The sequence below is a fragment of the Phacochoerus africanus genome, chromosome 4 (genome assembly GCF_016906955.1).
Source record: "Phacochoerus africanus isolate WHEZ1 chromosome 4, ROS_Pafr_v1, whole genome shotgun sequence".
In the NCBI taxonomy this organism is placed as follows: Eukaryota; Metazoa; Chordata; class Mammalia; order Artiodactyla; family Suidae; genus Phacochoerus; species Phacochoerus africanus.
This window is the reverse complement of record NC_062547.1, coordinates 143,857,333-143,879,253: the sequence shown is the minus strand read 5'-3', so window position 1 is coordinate 143,879,253 and position 21,921 is coordinate 143,857,333. Positions and strand designations below refer to the sequence as shown.

The window sequence follows — 21,921 nt, the reverse complement described above, 5'->3', positions numbered from 1 at the left end:
TCTCAACCCTGGTACAAATGAGAATTCTCCAGGAAGATTTTTCAAAAACACAGACACCCTCCCTAATCCCAGCTCAGACCAGCAGATTCAGACTCACTGGCTTTTTTTTTTTTTTTTTTTTAAAGTCTCCCCAGGTGAGTTTAGTGTGCATCCAGAGCTAAGAGCCAGTGATCTAGATGATTTTTTTTCTTTTCTTTTTCTTTCTTTCTTTCTTTCTTTCTTTCTTTCTTTCTTTCTTTCTTTCTTTCTTTCTTTTTTTTTTTTTTTTTTTAGGGCCAGAGCTGCCGCATAGGGAGCTTCCCAGGCTCAAGGTCAAATCAGAGCTGTAGCAGGCGCCCACACCACAGCCACAGCAACTCGGGATATGAGCTGCGTCTGCGACGTACATCACAGCTCGTGGCAACGCTGGCTCCTCAACCCACTGAGTGAGGCCAGGGATCGAACCTGCGTCCTCATGGGTACTAGTCGGATTCACTTCCCCTGAGCCACGATGGGAACTCCACAGATGATTTCAACAGTCTGGGTTTAAAGCACAGTGAGAGGGTGTAATCATTCCCATCACTGAGTGCTTAGCATCTAGCATGTAACACAGTAAATATGCTGTATACATATTTTATTTGTTAGCCCCACAGCTCTGCCCAGTTTGATAGGGACTATTAGCCCCATTCTACAGATGAGGAAACTGAGATTCAGGAAGGACGCGAAATTGGGTTAAAAGCACATAGCTAGTAAATGATCTTGCCTTAATTTTGTGAGCTAGAGGGCCTTTCCAGGGAAAAAGCACATTTTAACTACTGGGGTCATTAACCACAAAGTTGCCATCAAGAGAAAAGAGCATGAGGTCCTCTAAGCTGGCACAGCCCATGCCTCTTGGATAGAGCCAGGCGACTGGCCTGGATGATCTCGGTCATCCCGACAGCCCTAAGGTGTACCTGCCCGGAGCAGAGGTCCCAAACGATAGAGGGTGACTCTAAGAAAACAGCCTTTTCTGTTTCTCCAAGTTGCTCCTCTCGAACGTTTTCTAAGATGATTCCTCTAAAACGTGCAGCTTTGCCTTAGCCAGACAGAGGAACCATTTGGCAGGGCAAGGAGGGGACAGAACATCTTGTGTCCTCCAGTAGGGCTGGGCTAGAAGACACTCATCCCCACACTCTCCCATATGGCGCCCACCGACCCCTGCCCTTTGCGCCTTTTGACTACCCTGCCATCTGTGCAGCTTCCCGAGGCAGGACCCAGACGAGGGCATGCTAGTGGGAGCAGAGACAGGTTCCAAGGGGAGTAAAAGATCTGTTAAAGCAGAGATTAGGGGGGGAAAAAAAAAGAAAGAAAAAAAGAAAGAAAAGGAAGTCGATCCATTCTTCCAGTGGAATATTATGCTGCCGTTAAAAAGGAAAGAGCGCTCTATGGGTAGACTAGAAATATGCCTATGATATACGAGATAGAATAGGATCTTCTCACTGATATTTATGTAAGCACCACACACACACACACACACACACACACACACACACACACACTTCTACTTTCTTTGTTACTCTCCATATTATTTAAATTGTTGACAACAATCATGAATTAATTTTCGAAGATACTGTTATTTCTATTTATATGCAATAAAGATAAATTTTAAAGGGGGACCATAAAAGCCCACCCTGGACCTTAGGGATTCTGTCTGGAGTCACTGACCCCCAGCGATGCCAACTCTGCAGGGCTTTCCAGCCGGTGATAAGAGTCCCATTGCTCTTCCACAGTTGCTTTGTCCTCCGTGTGTCATTGGAGGGCAGTCTCTCGCCTGGCCAGCTGCCTCCCCTTCAATCAGGGAGGGTCCCACAGCATTTCCAGGTTACAGAAGATGGACTTGAGCCCGGCCAGCTCCAACGGATAGAAGAGAGAACAAAGGTCATTTGAGAGGGAAAAATTGCTGCACGGGTGACTTGGAGGTGGAGGTGGGTGACAGGAGTGACATTGGGGTTCACAGGCTCTGATGTCCCTGTGGGCTCCCTATGTGTTGTTCTGGAAGCTGAGAAGTGGAATCTCATAGACCAAGACCTGAAGAGAGATCTTGATCAGAATCTTATTCTAGAAACCTGAAAGGCCAGAGGCAGGGATCTGCTTTTGTGCAGAGCTGTCGCCTCCAGTGATAACTCAGCAAATTCAAGGCCTGCATGACCAACTGTCACGTTCGAGGGAAGAATGCCATCACCACTCTAAATGTTTCCTCTTGGCTATGTTTTCTTAGTTCTTTGTAGTTTATAAATAGCAGGAGGTCACGGTTAAGAGCATGAGCTAGGAAGACAGAGAACCAGGTGGGAGTCTTAGCCCTACCACCCTCATGAAGCCTCAGTTTTCTCTTCTTTAAAATGGGAATAATGCAGTTCCCACTACGGGGCAAGGGGATCAGCAGAATCTCAGTATCACCAGGACGCAGGTTCAATCCCCAGCCCGGCACAGTGGGTTAAAGGATCCCATGCTACTGCAGCTGTAGGGTAGGTCACAACTGCAGCTTGGATCTGATCCCTGGCCTGAGAACTCCATATGTTGCTGGGCGGCCAAAAAAAGTAAAAAAAAAAAAAAAAAAGCTGGGGGGTGGGGGGATGATAAGCAGTTCCTGCTGTGGCGCAGCAGGTGAAGGATCTGGCGTTATCTCTGCCAGTTCCATGTGGCTTAGATCCCCAGCCAGGAGCAGTGGGTTAAGGATCCTGCCTTGGCACAGCTGTGGCACGGGTCATAGCTTCGGCTCAAATTTGATCCCCGGCCCAGGAAATTCCTATGCTGTGGGTGTGGCCAAAAAAGGAAAAAAAAAAATGGGAATAATAAGAGTATTTAGCTCACAGAGGTATTCAGTGAGAATTAAATGAGATGATGCAGGAAGTGTCCTGAGCCCTGTACCTGGCACACACAGTCCAGGTTAATTGTTGGCTTTATAACTAACAGTAATAAGATCAAAGGCAGCTATTAACAGTATCTTTAAAATGAGACTAAGGAAGGTGATAGAGCTTAGTGCACACATTTACTAGCTTACCAGGCTCAAACAAAAGTCTGAATCTTGGCCTCCCAAATTAAGTCTCCCAGAAGACCTGTGTCTATTAAAAGCCCACATGGTTGAGCTATTACTGCATTCAAAAATTATCACCTGCATCTAAAGCCATTCCATGAGGCCTCCTTACACCTGCCCTTGTGCTGGCTGCTCTGCAGACAGGTCAAGGCAGATGAAATTTCTTCCTTCTGTTCAGCAGGGCCTGGCCATCTTTGAATCTTCCCAAAGCCCTTAGAAATAGAGATCTTTTCTTGCACGTTTTTGTTTTTTTGGTCTTTTTTAACTTCTGCTTCCTCCTTCCTCCGTCTAGTTATGAGAAAGAAAGTTTCTGGGGTGGGAGGTTTAAACTGATGGGCCATTAACAGCGTAACAAAGCAAAAGGAATTTTCCAGGTCACCAGCCAACAACTGTAGAGTGGTATTTAAAATTCACTCGCTGAGGGGTTGGGAAAGAAGTGGTCCAGGAGAGGGTGGGGAAGGGTTTCTCCCCACGGATGGGGAACTGGGGAACGCCCTTTTTTATGGCCCGCAAAACTGGTAAACACCGCAACGTGCTGCTTGGTTTCTGTGCTTGGCTCTTTTATCATCCGAACTGGAAACGCAGATATGAGTAAGAAAACAAAAGCCTGTCTGCTGAATTCATAAATAAAAGGTTCTCTTTGGCTTTAGATTTAGGGAACACCTGGATGCCTGCTCTGGCTTCAACTATGAATTGCTAAAATATAACACTGCCATAAATTTCTTCTGGGCCCCGGGAACAGACACACACGAGTGCGCGTGGAACACACACACACACATACACACACACACACACACACACACACACACACACTCTCATACACTCATACATACCCTGCTGAGCAGCTCTGGTCATGCTGTGTTTCTCCCACCCCATGTTTGCGTTTTTTAATTTTATTTCTTGGCAGTTTAAAAGTCCCTGGGGAAGGCAGCTTCAGCATTTAACCGGTAAGCAGATCTGCTCTAATAGAAATGTTCTTCTAGGAGAATCTCCTCTGCTGCGGAAGGATGAATGACCAGCATCAGTCCTGTTGGAATTTGCTAGCTGGCCCTTATCACCTCCCTATACCCCTCTCCCTTCTCCCACAGTGCACTGCACCAGGAAGCTGCATAGCGCTATGGCCACCTACATAGGTCTTAAATGTCTACAACCTCTTGCTTCTGGAGGCCGCGTCAAATTGCACAAGTTTGATTAAGAAGTAATCACACACACTTTTAGGCTATTTCTAGTGCAATGACTGCTTAACGCTTTAAAACTCAGCAGAATCCGGAGTTCCCGTCGTGGCGCAGGGGTTAACAAATCCGACTAGGAACCATGAGGTTGTGGCTTTGATCCCTAACCTTGCTCAGTGGGTTAAGGATCTGGCGTTGGCTGTGAGCTGTGGTGTAGGTCGCAGATGGGGCTCGGATCTCGTGTTGCTGTGGCTCTGGTGTAGGCCAGCGACTACAGCTCCGATTGGACCCCTAGCCTGGGAACCTCCATATGCCACAGGAGCGGCCCTAAAAAAGGCAAAAAAAAAAAAAAAGCCCTCAGCAGAATCCTTTTCAAACACAAAATATGAAGAACAGATGAAACTACTGTTTCTGATTGAAGCCAATCACAGTGTTGCTCAAAAGGGTTCCGAGAATTCCAAGTTTGAGGGCAAAACACTATTTTACAATATCATCCTATTATTATTTTAAGTTATTGTGTCATTATAATGAAAGCTGAATTCCTCACCTAGCCCTCTAGAACCCCTTTTGGTGCAGCCCTTGCCTACCTGAGCACCACACAGTTATTTGCATGTTGTCTTCTCTGTTGATTTACTCCTTGGTTTTGTTGGGGCAGGTCCTCCACTAGCTTCCTGGAAAAAGATACACAGGAGGTAAATTTTGGGGTATTTGTTTTCTTCTGTTTACAGCTGCACCTGCAGCATATGGAAGTTCCTGGGCTAGGAGTCAGATCAGAGCCATAGATGCTGGTCTACAGCCACAGGGACACAAGATTTGAGCCACATCTGTGACCTCCGCCACAGCTTGCAGCAATGGTTGATCCTTGACCCACTGGGTGGGGCCTGGCATTGAACCCACATCCTCAGCAGACTTAACCCACTGAGCCACAAGAGGAACTCCAACTTTTTGATATCTTTTATATCTGAACATGCCCTTTCTTGTAGGCTTTCTTCACATTTCAATTGGTAGTTTTGCTGGGTATAAAATTCTAGGTTGTAAGTCATTCCCCAAAAGGGCCTCTCCAGTGTCCAGGTCTTTGAACTAAACATTCCTTTCTCATGAACTACATACCCCTACCCACATCCCCTGCCCTTGTCCAGCAAACATTTCATTATTCTTGTCATTATTCTTCCTTGCTGCTTGTCTCTCCAAGGCCAGACAGATCCTCCTCCTAGTTGCTTCCACAACATCTGGCCCTTACCCTCTCACTACACTTATTACATTGTGTTATCATTACCTGTTTGCTTATCTAGGTCCTTCACTAGTTTGTGAGGATAAAGGCTAAAGATAGAGAGCCACAGTGCCACTCAGTAATTATTTGTAGAGCAAAAGAATAAATGAATGGTTGTGATTTTTTATTACAAGATACAATGATAATAAAACATTTGACAAATGCCCTTACCACTTGGTGCATGTTCCAGATTTTGCTGATACAGAATGGGGTTGGTCCGTGGAAATGCTACCTTGATCCTGGGAGCACAGAAAGAACCCTTGTAATTTCTTATTCAATATCTGCCTTCCATGAGGATGGGGACCAGGTCTGCCCCACTGACTGCTGTGTTCCCAAGGAGCAAACCAAAAGATGGCTTAATAAACAGCTGCTGAATGAATGAACTGGTCCAGACAGAGGAAGTCCTATGCATTATACCACCAAGAAAATGAAGTGAGAAAAAGCCCTAAGCTGTCTAATAGCCTTAGGGGGAAAAAAAAGTTTGGAATGAAAACAAAACTCATCATCTCCTCCTACTCCACCTCCAAGAGCAAAGCAAAACCCTCCCCCAATTCCCTCTTCCAGATAGAGGCATTCCCTTCATTGGACACCTGGATTTGAAGCCCAGAAATTGTTTGGCTCAGACCTGCTCCTTCATAGTCTGTTTCTTTTCAATCATCAAGTCCTGTTACCTCCTCTCCCTATATAAGCAGCTTTCACACTGGCCTTCCTTTTTCAGTCCTCAGGCTGGTACCCCCTCGAGGTCCCCCTCTAGGCTTTCACCTGGCTCCCTCTTTCCCTCTGTGACTCTGACAGCTGTACCAGATTAACCCCTCTGTAGCAACACTTCTCAGAGTGTCTCTTTTCACTGCCCAAAACACCTTTGGGGGCTTTTAATTTCCTTCTACATTAGGTCATGGCTCCTCTCCCAGTTTTTAACCTTCAGAATGACTTCTAATATTCTGTTTTCCCTCCCTTCGCATACCAGCTCACTTATCACACATGTACAACTTTCACTCTGATTAGGCAAGATGCTTCCCTGTTTCGGAAACAACACAGCAGACTTTTGCACAATTTGCACATTTCCTTCTGTGGAATGTCCTCCCCGCCTGGCTCTTAATCCCATCCATCCTTCCAGACCTATTTTAAATCTCTTCTCCTCCAAGATGCCTTCATTGACAACTTCAGACCTTGCTGATCTCCCCAAGTTTCAAATCTAAATACTGCATATCATCTTTGCAGCACAACTAAATCCGCATGGATACCTTATATAAATCACTGGACAGTCTACATAGGTTAGCGTGGTCGTCTCCAGCTAGCCTGGCTGCTTCTTGATAGCACAGATGTAAGGATGTCCTGTTCTTGTACCCAAGAATTCAACATGTAAAACTATTCTGATGATAAAAGAGCTGCCTTCTGCAAACAGACAGAACTTGTTTAATCCCAGCCTTACCAATTATTAACTGTATGTATTTGGGCAGGTGATTGGGCCCCTCTGAGCTTCAGTATCCTCATCTACAAAACTGGGATATTAACATTGCTAGCTCATTGTGAAATTCAATTAGACAATGCTAAGTAAAGGAATTTGTACATTGCTTTAATTCAAGGTAAGTACTCAATATATGTTAGCTATGGTTATGAGCGACCCCAATCCCAGTTCTTAAAGTTGAACTCTGGCCTTCATCTTGTTCTAGACATTCTGTCACTAAATCAACCTGGCAAATAGTGACTTCCTGCCAGTCCCTACCTCTGTGTCCACCCTTGGTTGGTCAAAGGATAGAACTGCACGCAGTGGCTAAGGGCAAGGCCATCTGGGGCCCCACGTTGGTGTTCCTCCTGCCCTCAGGACTCCTGGATTCAATCTGAAATTGTTCTGGTGTCTTTGGCTTGTGAGCCTTCTTAGGTCTTTCTTCTATTTTGTTTTCATCCTTCTCAATGCATTCTAAAAGCAAGACATGCTCATCAAAAAAAAAACCTCTTTTTAATGTGTAAAAGGGTATAAAGTGAAGAGCACAAGTCTCATTCCCCACCCCCAACTCCATTCCTACTCTTCAGAAGTAACCAGTGAGCAGTTCTCATGAGTCTTTCCAGAAATCATCCATGGTTATCAAAACACATACACACGCACACACTGGTCTGTGGCTTGCTTCTTCACTGAACAGTCTTGAACACCTTCCAATATCTACACCCAAAAGGTCCACCATACACTATTTAGTGGCAACTTACATTTCTTTCTTTTCTTTCTTTTTTTCCTTTTTTTGTCTTTTTAGGGCCTTGCCTGTGGCTTATGGAGGTTCCCAGGCTAGGGGTCGAATCAGAGCTGTATCTGGCAGCCACAGCCATAGCCATGCCAGATCTGAGCCTCATCTGCAACCTACACCACAGCTCATGGCAAAGCCGGATCCTTAAACCACTGAGCGAGGCCAGGGCTCGAACCCACGTCCTCATGGATACTAGTCGGGTTCGTTAACCACTGAGCCAGACAGGAGCTCCACAACTTAGATTTCTTTTGTAGAGAGCAACCCTTGTTGATTTCATGAGTCCCCTACAGATGGGCAGCTAAGTTGCTACTACTAAAACAGTAGTAGTTTATGTACATATCAACATACACACATATATATATAATGTATGGTCTGTGGACTCAAGTCTTCTGATTGCGGGTTAGATCAGACTGGGGTGATTCGCCAAATATGGGTCTACATCCTGAGTTTTCCACCCACGCCTAGCATTCAGTCCCTAGACCTACGGACTCACTGGTCAAGCACCTCCCTCCTCACCTCCAAATGGAAGGAAGTGTCACTGGACCTGGATGGCTTCCTTGTGATCCTACGCAACAGGAGCTCACAGAACCCCTGTTTCTCCTGTTCTCTGGAATCCCGGGGGAAATCCCTGGCCCTGGGGAAGAGGATTTCAGAATCTGCCTGTGTTCTCAGTTTGCCTGAGGAAGTTGCCGAGAAGGAAGGAAACACATTTTTGGTTTGAGACACAATCCCAGCTGTTGTCAGAGGGGCTGGGAGGGATGTGAGTGTGACAAGGACAGTGGCTGAGCCGGGCTTTAGATGGTGGTTGGGAGAAGGAGGGTACACAGGACTTTCGCCGGCAGGGACTCAGCTTTGTTATCCAAGCCCACATCCGTCCCTTCATGCCGCGTCCTTTCTCAGGCCAAGGACCAGATGGAACAGCAGGAACCGGTACTGCTTATCCCCAGCTCGGCCTGACTCACGCAGGACCCTACGCCAACCACCTACTGTATGCTGGGAGAAGCCCCAGGGACCTGGGTAAAGCTAGAGCAGGAAAAAGTGCCCCTGGGCAGTGAGTACATTGCTAACTTGTAGGTCTGTGACCCACAGGGAGTTAACAAACCATCCTAAGCTACAGAGAGCCATTCCCCTGTCTGCAAAAAAAAAAAGCCAAATCCACACCAACAGTCCCTGTCACATACTGTCACCGAGAGCAGGAAGGACATCGAATGCTCATCACAGAACGTGGCGTCACATCAGCAGGCAAGCCACCTCTGATTCTTGCTTCACCAGTGTGTCCCTCCTGCCTCATACAGGGCCCAATCCAGAGTAGGTGATTTTATTAAAACGTTTTTTTGGGGTTCCCATCATGGCTCAGTGGTTAACGAATCCGACTAGGAACCATGAGGTTGCGGGTTCGATCCCTGGCCTTGCTCTGTGGGGTTAAGGATCTGGCGTTGCCGTGAGCTGTGGTGTAGGTTGCAGATGCAGCTCAGATCCTGCGTTGCTATGGCTCTGGCGTAGGCCAATGGCTACAGCTCCGATTTGACCCCGGCCTGGGAACCTCCATAGGCTGCAGGAGTGGCCCTAGAAAAGGCAAAAATACCAAAAAAACAAACAAAAACAAAACCTTTTTTGCAGTCAATGAATGAATAACTTCTTCATTTCTGGAGCCCAAGTAAGAAAATCACAAAATGACTCCCGACGTTTCCCCAGTCTCGCATCACCCCAGGCTCCCTTCTCTCTTCCTAGGAGAGAAGATGTCCTCTTCCCCCTGGCTTGACCTCAAGATCCAGTCAAACGAGAAGCATGATTTTAGGGCCAAGGTGCTGGACCACAGCCTCCCCTCAGTTTCCAAAGGGAAACTGAATCCCGGGACCATGGAGTATCACAGGAAGGAGGAAAGGAAATTCCTGTATCCATTCAATATGTACCTATGTGGAGCATCTACAGGGCCTGGAAGTGAAACCAAAAGCCTGCTGCTTGGCTTTGCTCCCTCCACCCGCTTCCTATGGCAGCATCCATGCAACCCGTCAAAGCTGCCCCCGCTGCTTAATGGAATGGCTTTTTTGCAGGGAGTCCTCAGGAGGCCCCACAGTTCATCCAGGTGCCCCTCCCTCCACTCTGTCCCTCAACTACCCCCTCTCAGCACCTCCCCCAAACCCCCCCAGAGACTATTCTTCGGTCATCCTCCTGTTTCACTTCTCAGTGCCTGACGACTGCTTTCTGTAGGACTGAATTGTGTCCCCACCTCCACATCCCTATATTGAAATCCTGACCCCTGTACCTTAGAGTGGAACTATATTCAGAGAAAGGATCTTTATTTTATTTTATTTTATTTTGGCCAATCCTTATACCTCAAGAAGTCTAGAACCACAGAATCCTTGAAGGTCAACCCCACCACCCTGTGTTACAGATGAAGACACTGAGGCTAAGCAAAAACAACAAATAAAAAACAAACAGCTTTCTTCTTAACTTCCCTGTTCTAAAAGCACCATCCATCGGGTGGTCACCACTCAAAAGGGTCCACAGAGAATCATAGCCTCTGTGTGTAAAGGTCAGTGAGAAATAAATCCTTGGCAGAGAAGGCACTGCAAAGAAATTTGTTTGACTAACGCTGACATTGTATGACAGAAGAAACATGAAGTCTCCCTGAAAAGTCATAACTGTAAACCAGCCTTCACATTAGTTTATAATATGAATTTTACTAAATTCATATTGCTTGTACTCTATGTAATTTAAAAAATTTCAAGCAGAAAATTTAATTTAAGAAGCTCTAGGCAGGAATTAAACTCCAGTAACCGGTAAGAACAGATACAAATCCTCTCTGAAGGAATGCAATTTCAACCCATGCCTCAGAGAATGCCCACAAAGTTCCAAGAAACTGTGCCTAAAGTTAAAAATCATAAAACATACGAGAAAAAAAGGTACCATAAGTGAGAACCAGTAAAAACAATAAATAGCATAATTAGACCCACAAGAATATGAGCTATAGACATTATTAGAATCCTCTTATGGCACAGCAGATTAAGGATCTAATTTGTTACTGCAGTAGCTTGGGTCACTGCTATGGTGTGGGTTCAGTCCCTGGTCTGGGAACTTCCACATGCCACAGGAATAACTAAAAAAAAAAAAAAAAAAATTTATCAAGTACGATAAATGTGAGCCTTAAATATGTGAGTCAGGAGCAAAAGACTAAAAGACTATAAAAAGTAACTAAGCCAATGTGTGTGTGGCAGGGGACTAGAATATATTACATAGCAGATTAGATGCTGTTAAAGGGAGAATTCATTTACTGGAAGATGAATCTAAAGAAGTCTAGAAAGTGATCCAAGGATACAGAAAGATAAAGAATACAAAGAACTACATATGTAACAATGAAGTATAGAAGAAGATGGTCTAGGAGTTCCCACTGTGGTGCAGTGGGTTAAGAATCTGAATGCAGGGAGTTCCCGTCGTGGCGCAGTGGTTAACGAATCCGACTAGGAACCATGAGGTTGCGGGTTTGGTCCCTGCCCTTGCTCAGTGGGTTAACGATCCGGCGTTGCCGTGAGCTGTGGTGTAGGTTGCAGACGCAGCTCGGATCCCGCGTCGCTGTGGCTCTGGTGTAGGCTGGCAGCTACAGCTCCGATTCGGCCCCTAGCCTGGGAACCTCCATATGCCGCGGGAGCGGCCCAAGAAATAGCAACAACAACAAAAAAAAAAAAAAAGACAAAAAGACAAAAAAAAAAGAATCTGAATGCAGGGGCTTGGGTTGCTGCAGAGTTGCAGTTTCAATCCCTGGCCCAGCCTAATCAATTAAGATTCTGGTGTTGTCACAGCTGAGTTTTGGATTCAATCCGTGGCTCAGGAACTTCCATTATGCTGTAGGTCTGGCTATAAAAAAGTAGTGGAAGAAGAAGATGAGGAAGGAGGAAGAGGGGAAGATGATTAAATATATATTTAATCATACAGAAGAAAATAAAGAATAAGGAAGTATTTACAGAGTCAATACCAGGACTAGAGAGAGGTAAGCGAGGGACCTAGGACATAATATTTATTTTAGACCCTCATTTGCAGGGCCAATCCTGCATTTGCCCAAACTTGAGAATGAGTACCTTCCCAAACTTGGTGTCCTAGGCACCTCACTGGCTACACCCTAGTGCTGGCCCTCCTGGGCATTTTTCCAAATTGTTGTAAAACACCAAACTCTGGATCCAGAAATCCCAAGAAGGATGAAGAAAAATACATTCACGTGTACTTACATCACAGTGAAATTGCAGAGGACCTGGAACAAATACAAATCAATAACAAAGAAATTACAATTAGACCGAACTCAGACTTCTCAGCAGCCACAATGGAAACTAGAAGGGTATCTTCAATGTGCTGAGATAAAATAACTGGCAATGAGAATTTCATTCACGAATTTAAATATGCAAGTGAAAGAAAATAATTTTCAAGTCAACAAAAACTAAGAATTTATTACCAATAGATCCTCACTGAAGGAAATTCTAAAGGATGAATTTCAGGCAGAAGGAAGGAAATCTCAGATGGTTATTCTTTTTGGCGGCGGAGGGAGGGGTGCTGTCCCTGTGGTTATGCAGAAGTTCCTGGGCTGGGGATCAGCTCTGCACCATAGCCATGACCTGAGCCACAACAGTGACAAGACCCAATCCTTAACCACTAGGCCACCAGGGAACTCCTCAGATGGATACTATTATAAAAATAGACACTGAACAAAGAGATTGGTGATTCTGTAAGCCACCAATGAATAACATTTGACAGTATAAACAAACAATGATGTCTCACCTCTCCTGAAAAGAAAGGTAAAGTGAAAACACTGAACTAAGTGGGGGTAGAAGGGGGAAGAAAGGGGGGAAGATAGAGGCTTAAGGGTTTATGTTAAAGTTGTTTAAAGACTTTTTTATTGTTTTGTTTAAGGGTATGAAAATTGTGACTAAATTTAACATATCTAGGGTGCTAACTAAAAGAACACACAGAAAGACTGTAAATTCAAAGGCAGCCAATTCACTGATTCTAAAAATTCAATCCACAGGAAGACAAGAGAGGAGAAAGAAAAATAACAATACTGCTGTGTAGCACTGGGAACTATATCTAGTCACTCACAATGAAGCATGAAAACGGGAGAAAAAGGAATGTATACATGTACGTGTAACTGGGTCACCATGCTGTACAGTAGAAAATTGACAGACACTGTAAATCAACTATAATTTAAAAAAATCATTATGTATATATATAACAATAAAAACCAGGACATAGGGGGAGCTCTCTTGTGGCCCAGCAGGTTAAGGATCTGGCATTGTCACTGCAGAGGCTTGGGTCACTGCTGTGGTGCAGTTTCCGCCCCCTGGCCTGGGAATTTCCATGTGCTGTGGGCATAGCAAAAACAGACAAACAAACCAGGATATAGGAGAAACTACACATGAGTCAGGACAGGGGGTATATGGGAGCTCTATCTTCCTCTCCTTTTTGTTATAAATTTAAAACTAAAAAAGCTGCCTTCAAAAAACAAACACCACATATCCATGACAAATGGCACATAATAAGACGGAGAGAAATCTAACTAATTCAGTAAGTTTCAGCTCTTACATAAATACATGCTAATTGAAATGTTTTGCTCTGCACTAAAAAGCCAAAGCTTGGAGTTCCCACTGTGGAGCAATGGGATCTGCAGTGATAGGACACTGCTTTGATCCCTGGCCCAGCACAGTGCATTAAAGGATCTGGCCTGGGAACCACATGCTGTGAGGTGGCCACCAAATTAAAAAAAAAAAAAAATCTTGTCAGAATGGCTAGAAAACAAAATCCAGTAATACGGGCTTGTTACAAGCAAAGAAAAGATCTAGGTTAAGGAGATACTAAAGTTTCCTTCTGCTTTATCCATGTGTGATTCCTTCATCAAGTTAAGCAGAACACATCTGGCAAGAGTTTGATAAAGGAACTATTTGCAAACATATGGGCAGAGGGTAAGGGATATCGCAACGCCCTGGAACTGTGGAAAACAGGGCTGTGTTATCACCTCTAGGACTGAAAGGCCAGGGAGGGATGAGCCCTTATGAGAACTCATTCTGGCTCCATCTAACTCACTTTCCACACTGTGGCCAGAATCACACACACACACACACACACACACACACACACACACACACACACACCCCTACAGCTCACACACACACACACACACACACAAACACACACACCCCTACAGCTCTACAGCTTCAAGGCCTTTAAGAGCATCCCACAGTCCTTGAGAAAGCTCAAACTGCCTTAACATAGCTTCCAAAGGCTTTTGAATTCTGTCTTCTCTGCCATTTCTCCAGCTTTTTCTGGGACCAGAGTCTAGCTCTCGTTCAGTCTTTTAGTCACAGTGGGCTTCTCTCATGTTCTCGGATTCATCGTACCTATTCCTTGCCATCTCAGGACCTTTGCATATGTCATTCTTTTGCCTGGAATACATATTCTATCCTCTAAGCCTACGGATCACCACTCATCTTTTTGTTTGTTTATTTTGTTTTGCTTTGCTTTTTAGGGCTGCACCTGTAACATATGGAGGTTCCCAGACTAGGGGTCCAATCGGCGTTACAGCTGCCAGTCTACACCACAGCCACAGCAATACAGGATCTGGGCCATGTCTGTGGCCTACACCACAGCTCACGGCAACACCAGATCCTTAATCCAACAAGCAAGGCCAGGGGTTGAACCCGCAACCTCATGGTTCCTAGTCGGATTCATTTCCAACTAGGGGAACTTCACACCACTCATATTTTTGGGCTGAATTCGTGTCACTTCGTAAAGGAACTTTCCTAAAGCTCTGCTTCTTTATAGACCTTTAGGCCATTAATACGCTCCTGCAGAGCACTTATCACTGTTGTCATTATCTATTTATATTTGTGCCTTTATGTGATCAATATGTGTCCCACTAAACTAGAAGCTCCGTGTGGGCAAGAATGGCACCCTTTTTGTTCATTGCTGTACAGTGCCTGGCACCTGGCATCCAGCAAAACTCAGAAAAAATTGTTGAATGAAGGAATGAAACATCCTTACTAAGAGAAGGGTGCTTTGTCCAAAAACAAGTGTCATATACCCTAAGAAGCTCTGCCCGGTTTCGCAACACAATTTGCATTCATTCATTTACAGATTATCTACTTGCCATTTCTCTGTGTCAGAATTAAAGGTAGCTTCCTCAAAACCCTTTTATGGGGAGTTCCTGTTGTGGCTCAGCAGGTTAAGAACCCAACTGGTATCCATGAGGATGTAGGTTCAATCCCTGGCTCCACTCATTGGGTTAAGGATCCAGCGTTGCTGTGAGTTGCAGCATAGGTCATAGACACGGCTTGGACCTGGAGTTGCAGTGGCTGTGCCATAGGCCCTCAGCTGGAGCTCCAATCTGACCCCTCGCTGGGAACTTCCATATGCTGTGGGTGTGACCCTTAAACAACAGAAGAAAGAAAAGTCTTTTATGAACATATAGCAAGAACGTAGTAGGAGAGATTCCAACCAGGGCAGGGATGGCATCTCAGTAAACCTGGCAGGCACTCCAGGTAGAGAACAGAGAGTGGCTCCCCATCCTTGGCCCAAAGCAGATGGACAGAACAGCCAACCACGAGCCTTTCCCAGGGCCCTAAATGGTGGCCAGGGCCACAGGCAGTGGCACCCAAGTCCCTGAACTCTGGGCATTTTTGCAAAGTGAGGTTGAAGGAGCTGAGTGTGGTTGGCTCCAGACAATTGCCAACCACAGAGAAAACCTTCTGCCTCAAAATTCCCATTTGGGAATTAGCTCAAAAGCACTTCCACTGACTCTTAAAATCTACATCCTGTTCTCCAACCCGATTGACTTTACAGGTGGATGGTAATGGCTCTAGGCCTCGGCTCCCTCATCCTCAAGAAGAAAGAAAACGTCAGGCTTCCTTAAGAGCATCAGTAAACCACAGTGACAGCACAAGCACCCAACTTTCCTTCACCTCACTCTATGGCAGATTCTGTGCTAAATTCTTCCTGTACATATACATGCGGCATCTCTTTTAATCTTCCCGTAAATTAGCTCATGATGGTCCGGGGCTTAACACCCTCCACTGATTTCAAATAAAATGCAAACTCCTTACCGTGATCTTTGAGGCCCTACGGGAACTCACTTTGCTGCCTTCTGTCAAACGGCCCTTCCCCTCAATCAGTTCACTCCTGCGGCATCAACCCTCTTTCTGTAATTCACAGGTACCAAGCTTGTTCCTCCTTCATGGCCTATGCCCCAGCTAACCCTTCTGTCTGGGGTGCTCATCCCTCGGCCCTTAGATCCGCGCATGGCTGCCTCCTGCTGGTCATTTGGGTCTCGGCTCAGGCACCAGCTCCCTGACTCCCCTACCACCCTCCTGCTGACATGCCATCACAGCATCCTGTTTTATTGCCTCCAAAGCATGTACCCCCATGATCTTAATTTTCTGCTTGTTCCACTATTATCCGTCTGCCCTAACTAGAACATACACCCCAAAGTCTCCTTTGTCTTGTTCATTCTTGAATTCTCAGTGCCCAGAAGAGAGCCCAATACACAGGAGGCCTTCCTCAAACATTTCTCGAGTAAAAGAATGGGTGAAAGATCCTGTGAATTAAGAGCTACTATACTTACACGATAATGTAGAAGAAGCTTAATGACGTCAGGTGATTTTTCAAGGTCGCAGGCAGTGGGTAAATGGAGGAGCTGAGTAACAAGGGTACCCAGGCCTAGCTGCTCCAGGACTTGTGCAGTTCATCAGTACACAAACTGAGATTCATCCTACAAATCATGTCCTAGACCCTCCCTGCTATTCTCCCTATATTCACTCTTCACAGTGAACCTGGCCCAAGGGCTAGGCAGCAAGGAGGCATTGAATAAAGCAGTGCAGAGAATATGAATTAACACAACCACTTGGGTAACTGCAAATACGAACACTAAGCCAGCCCTCGGTTTATATCCACAGATAGAAGAACATGTGGTCAACAAAAGCCATGTACAAGAATGTTCACAGAAGCAGTACTCTTAAAATCAATTGCTGGGAACAGGCTAAATGTCCATCGAGTAGGACGAATAAACATACTGTAATTCAGTCATAAATGGAACATTATACAGCAATGAAAAAGGAAACACAACTACATGCAACAACATGGATGGATCTCACCAATAGGAAAGTAGCTACTGCATAATTCCCTTTGCACAAAAGAACTTTAAAATAGGCTGCATTAATCTACGCTGCTAAAGCCAAAATAGGGATTACTGTTGTGGGTAAAAGTGAGGTAACAATGGTGGTTTGGGATGGGAAGCACGTATGTGGGGCTTCCAGAATCAGGTAATGCTTTGTTTCTTGACCTGGATGCTAGTTCCACAGGTGTGTGTGCTTTGTGAAAATTCATTCAGTTATACGCTTCTGATATGTACACTTTTCTGAATATATTTATATCGAATCACATGAAATCGCCACATGAAAAGTCCCTGAGTATGGGCAATTTCATACGGTTCCCTGAAAATGTTACACATCAATGAAAGGATTACTCAAGCAAAAACGAATCCTGTCCAGTTGCATTGCTTTGTACATGGCTCTGTAAAAACTAGTTTGGAGAAAGAGCATGTGCCTTCCAAGGGCTCTTTGGCAGGTGGTAAGCAGGCTCAGGATGGGTGTAAATCCTTCCCTAGGGCCTGAGGCTGGTGCACTTGACCATGGACTCCAGAGTCCGGAGTCCGGCCAGTCCTGGTGTGGTGCACATCAGCTGCAGGAGGCCAGAATGTGCCAGATCAGAGATGAGCCTCTCCAGCCTCAGGCCCAAAGGGTCACGTTCCCGGAACAGGCCAGGTCATGCCCGCCCCGCTCTTTGAACTCACCAGGCCCTCCTTCCTGGACATGTGCAAGGTTCCTGCACCTCGGCCTTCCCCCAAAGGTCCTTCTCCCAATCGCTGTCACCTCCTTTTATCATCCCCTTCCTGGATTTGACCAACACTGGCCATCATGTTATTATTTGGGTGTTTACTTTTGAGTATTTGTTCCCCTCATGAGACTAAGCTGTAAAAGAGCAGGAAATGCCTATAACTTATTTGCTGTCGTACCCTCAGGGCCTGGGACAGGGCCTGCTACCTACAAGGTGCTTAAATGTCAATGGAATGAATAAACAAATGAACGATTGACCGAATGTCATGGCATGAACGGAGGCCAAGGGGAAAAGGGGGCCCAAAGCTCACTGTTACATCAGAAAGAAAGATGCCGCGCCCATCCTTCTCATGAAAGCCAAGTTCAGCCTCCAGAAAGTTGCTGACCTCTCCAGAGTCCAGACATCCCTTCCTTCTCCCAGTGACCCCATTCCACTGCACAAAGGATACGGACATTTCTGAGGTATTTACTGAATCACCCCATGGAGTAGAATCATCCTGCCCATTCAGTACATAAGACTGAGATCAGTAACTCACCAGAGCTCCATTCACAATTGAGTGGCAGTCTTTGGCCAAAGTCTGAATCTGCCTCCTCCCAAAGCCAGAGCTCACGACCCACTGTATCCCCTGAGTTTGCAATATTACCAGGAATTCCTGTGATTTGCAAGCAAGGACCAAGAGAGCTGCTCTTGCTTTCCTTCTTTTTCTTCTGCACTTCCTACTCCCTGCTCCCAGTGGTTGCTCTGGAGTTAGTGCTGACCTCGGAAATGAGTGGCGTGCTTCATTTTATGTGAATCTGAACCCACGCAAATTTGAACCGTGTCATATCCATACAAGCATAAACATCATGATTCAGTAGCCAAACGCTGACACCATGCACAGCTGACTTCAGAGACACATCTCTGGAGAAATCACTCTACACTACGAGAGGTCTTCAGGAAACCTCCTTTCATGGAACCTTCCAGGGCCCGGTTCAGCAAAGAGTAAAAACCAAGGGTGTTGGAGGAAGAATGGAGACGAGGAAGCTGGCGACCTGGATTATCCTAAGCCAACCACAGTCAGTAAAAGTTCCCTGCTACACAGAGCAATTAGGGGAACTCAAAATGAGCAGTGAACTTGGCCGGAGCTAGATCGCTTGGAAAATATGCACTTTAAGGGCCCACGATAACCCCCTGAAGCAGATACTCTGACTTTCCCCTTTGTCACAATAGAGAGTTGAAGAGATTAAGAAGTACGCCATGTCTCAAGGTGTTTAAACCTCTCCCCATATTAATGTAAGAGAATTACCATCGCCAGCATCCCATCACACTATCTGCTACCATTGAAATCCAAGCATCTAAAAGCACCTCTTTGTATAACCCCTGTGGACAACAGTAGGAAGGCGAAAACTCAATACAGAACTCCCATATGACCCAGCAATCCCACTGCTGGGCATGTATCTGGACAAAACTACAATTCAAAAAGATACACACACACACCCCCTATGTTCATTGCAGCACGATTCACAATAGCCAAGACATGGAAACAACCCAAATGTCCATCTACAGATGAAGGGATTAAGAAGAGGTGGTTCGTATATACACAATGGAATACTACTCAGCTATTAAAAAATAATGCCATTTGCGGCAACATGGATGGACAAGAGACTCTCATACTAAGTGAAGTAAGTCAGAAAGAGAAAGACAAATACTGTATGATATCACTTGTATATGGAATCTAAAATATGGCACAATTGAACATATCCACAGAACAGAAACAGACTCATGGCCATGGAGAACAGAGGTGTGGTTGCCAAGGGGGAGGGGAAGGAGTGGGATGGACTGGGAGTTTGGCGTTAGTAGATGCAAACTATTGCATTTGGAGTAGATAAGCAATGAGATCCTGCTCTATAGCACAGGGAACTACAACCCATCACTTGTGATGGAACATGATAGAGGATAACGGGAGAAAAAGCATGTACGTATATGATAATTAGGTCACTGCAGTACATTGACAGGTCACTGTAAATCAGCTATAATAAAAATAAAACAAAATAAAATAAAATCAATTCTTTGGTGAACCCTTTAAGATGCCCAGCCACATTGTTAAAAATGCAACTTTCCGTAGTTCCTTTTGGCTCAGCAGGTTAAGGATCTGGCGTTGTCACGGCAGCAGCTCAGGTCCCTGCTGTGGCTTGGGTTCAGTCCCTGGCCCGGGAACTTCCACATGCTGCAGGTGTGCTCCCCCACCCCCCAACCCCCCAAAAATACAACTTTTGTTCTGCAAAAGCTGTACTAGGTAAAGTAGCAATGACAGCACAGCATTATTGTTTGAACTATTTCATGATTTAAAAAACTTCGCATTTTAGAGTTTTTCTCTTTGAGGTTTTGATGCACCCCGATAAATGGAGTCCTCCTAAAATTCTAAGCGGTTCCCTGCATCAGAATGGCTGGGTATGTTGAATAATCATCAACGCGTGTATTCAGCACTTAGAATGTGCCAGGAGCTCTTTTAAGCGCTTTCTGTGCATTACTCTATTCAAGTTCTGCTCAGCCCTTTTTGGTAAGTACTGCTATTAGCTTTCATTTTACAGAGGAGGAAACCAAGGCACATAAAGTGTGCATAACTTGTCCAAGGCTGTGGAGCTCCTAGAGGTGGGACGGAACCCCAGCAGTCTGGGGTCAGTGTTTGCGCATCTGTCTTTCTAGCTCTCCAGGGCCAAAAGCCTGACAACACCTGAACACACTGAGCCACAAAGCCCAGGGGCTAGTGCCAGAGGAGAGTTTTAACCTCGGCTCTGACACATTTCCCCCCTACACACACCCTGCCCCCACGAGAACTCCTCAAGCCTCCTTCCTGCTTCTGGAAGGAGCTACCCCTTGCCTGGCTGAGTGTGCCTTCTGCAGATGCGAGCTGCAGGGGAGGTTCTCCAGGGCCCCCGGGCTGTGGCCCTTCGTTTGCCCTGTACTAAGACGTCGCTGGTGTTAAGAGAAATTAAATCAGTCTTTGATTGATTCTTTATTTCATGTCTAGCTCCCCTCCTGACTCTCAAGACAATCCAGGTCCAGAGTTTCCGCATAGGTGGGGGCAGGTTATCTATTTGTGTTGGGGGTGCTTGATTCCAGCGCTTCATATTTGCTACAAGGTTGAGAAAGCTCAATCAAATACACAAATGCATGAGGTTGCTGATGAACTTTAGAGAGGACACAATGGGGTCACCACTGACTGTCAGCTCTGTAAGGGCAAAAATATCATCTTTTATCACTGTAAACCCAACACCTGGTACCCTGCCTGACGCCCAGGAAGTGAATAATAATGTTTTGTGGAATTAATAAATAATTAAAACAGAGCCTCGGACTCCTTATCTGAGAAGGAGGGAAGATAAGACCCAGGGCGTAGGTTTCTTTTTTTTTAATTATTTTTGGCCACACCAGGACATAAGGAAATTCCCAGGGTCAAACCCAGCAACAGCTCTGGATCCTTAATCAGCTAGGCCACCAGGAAATTCCTGAGCATAGGTTTGTTTTTGTTTTTGTTTTTTGGGGGGTTTTTTGTTTGGTTTTTAGGGCTGTACTGGTGGCACATGGAAGTTCCCAGGCTAGGGGTCAAATAGGAGCTGCAGCTGCAGGCCTACACCACAGCCACACCCAAACTGAGCTGTGGCTGAGACCTGCATCACAGCTCATGGCAACACTGGATGCCCCACCCACTGAGCGAGGCCAGGGACCGAACCCACATCTTCCAGGATACTAGTCGGATTTGTTTCCACTTCGCCGCATTGGGAGCTCCCCTGAGCATAGCTTTTTAAAGCAACATGACATGTGAAAACAGGCCAAGCATAAGAATGGCCCACTGTAAACGCCTGCCCTTGAATTAGAATCTCTGCTCCCCACACTCCCACTCTCTGGCTTAATCAGAGGCCAAAGCCCAGAACTGAAGCCGCTGGACTTCCCTGGCCACAATCTGGTAAGATGTTTACGCTGGGATTGGGGTGAAAGGACTGCAATTAGCACAGGCAGGAATGCAGGGCTGTTAGGCTCTGCCTCCAGCAGGACAGTCATACCTGGGGAAGATACTGAGCCGCTTTGGGATGAACAAAGTCACAGGAAGTCGAAAAAAATAAATCCAGCACAAGCCCAGGGGCCACTCGATCCAGAGAATGAAGGTGCATCACCAAGCTGCAAAGGCGCACATGCTTTGCATTCTCCCACCATCTTCCACTCTGTCCCCCCTCCCCCAACACAGGCCCCTGGGCTGCGGAAAGGGTTAAAACACACATCAGAGTGTGCTGACCCCATTTAAAACCCTTAAGAGCGCACCATCTGACCTCCTCACCAGGC

At 45.7% G+C, this 21,921-nt stretch overlaps 1 long non-coding RNA gene across 2 annotated transcripts in view; it reads right to left on the bottom strand.

The window, feature by feature from the left end:
- Positions 1 to 21,921, bottom strand: part of LOC125126472 (uncharacterized) — a 57,046-nt gene that overhangs the window by 32,476 nt on the left and 2,649 nt on the right. For both annotated transcript variants that reach the window (XR_007134637.1, XR_007134638.1), the window contains exon 2: positions 4,812 to 4,895. This is a non-coding gene — a long non-coding RNA (uncharacterized LOC125126472). The remainder of the gene's footprint in view (positions 1 to 4,811; positions 4,896 to 21,921) is intronic.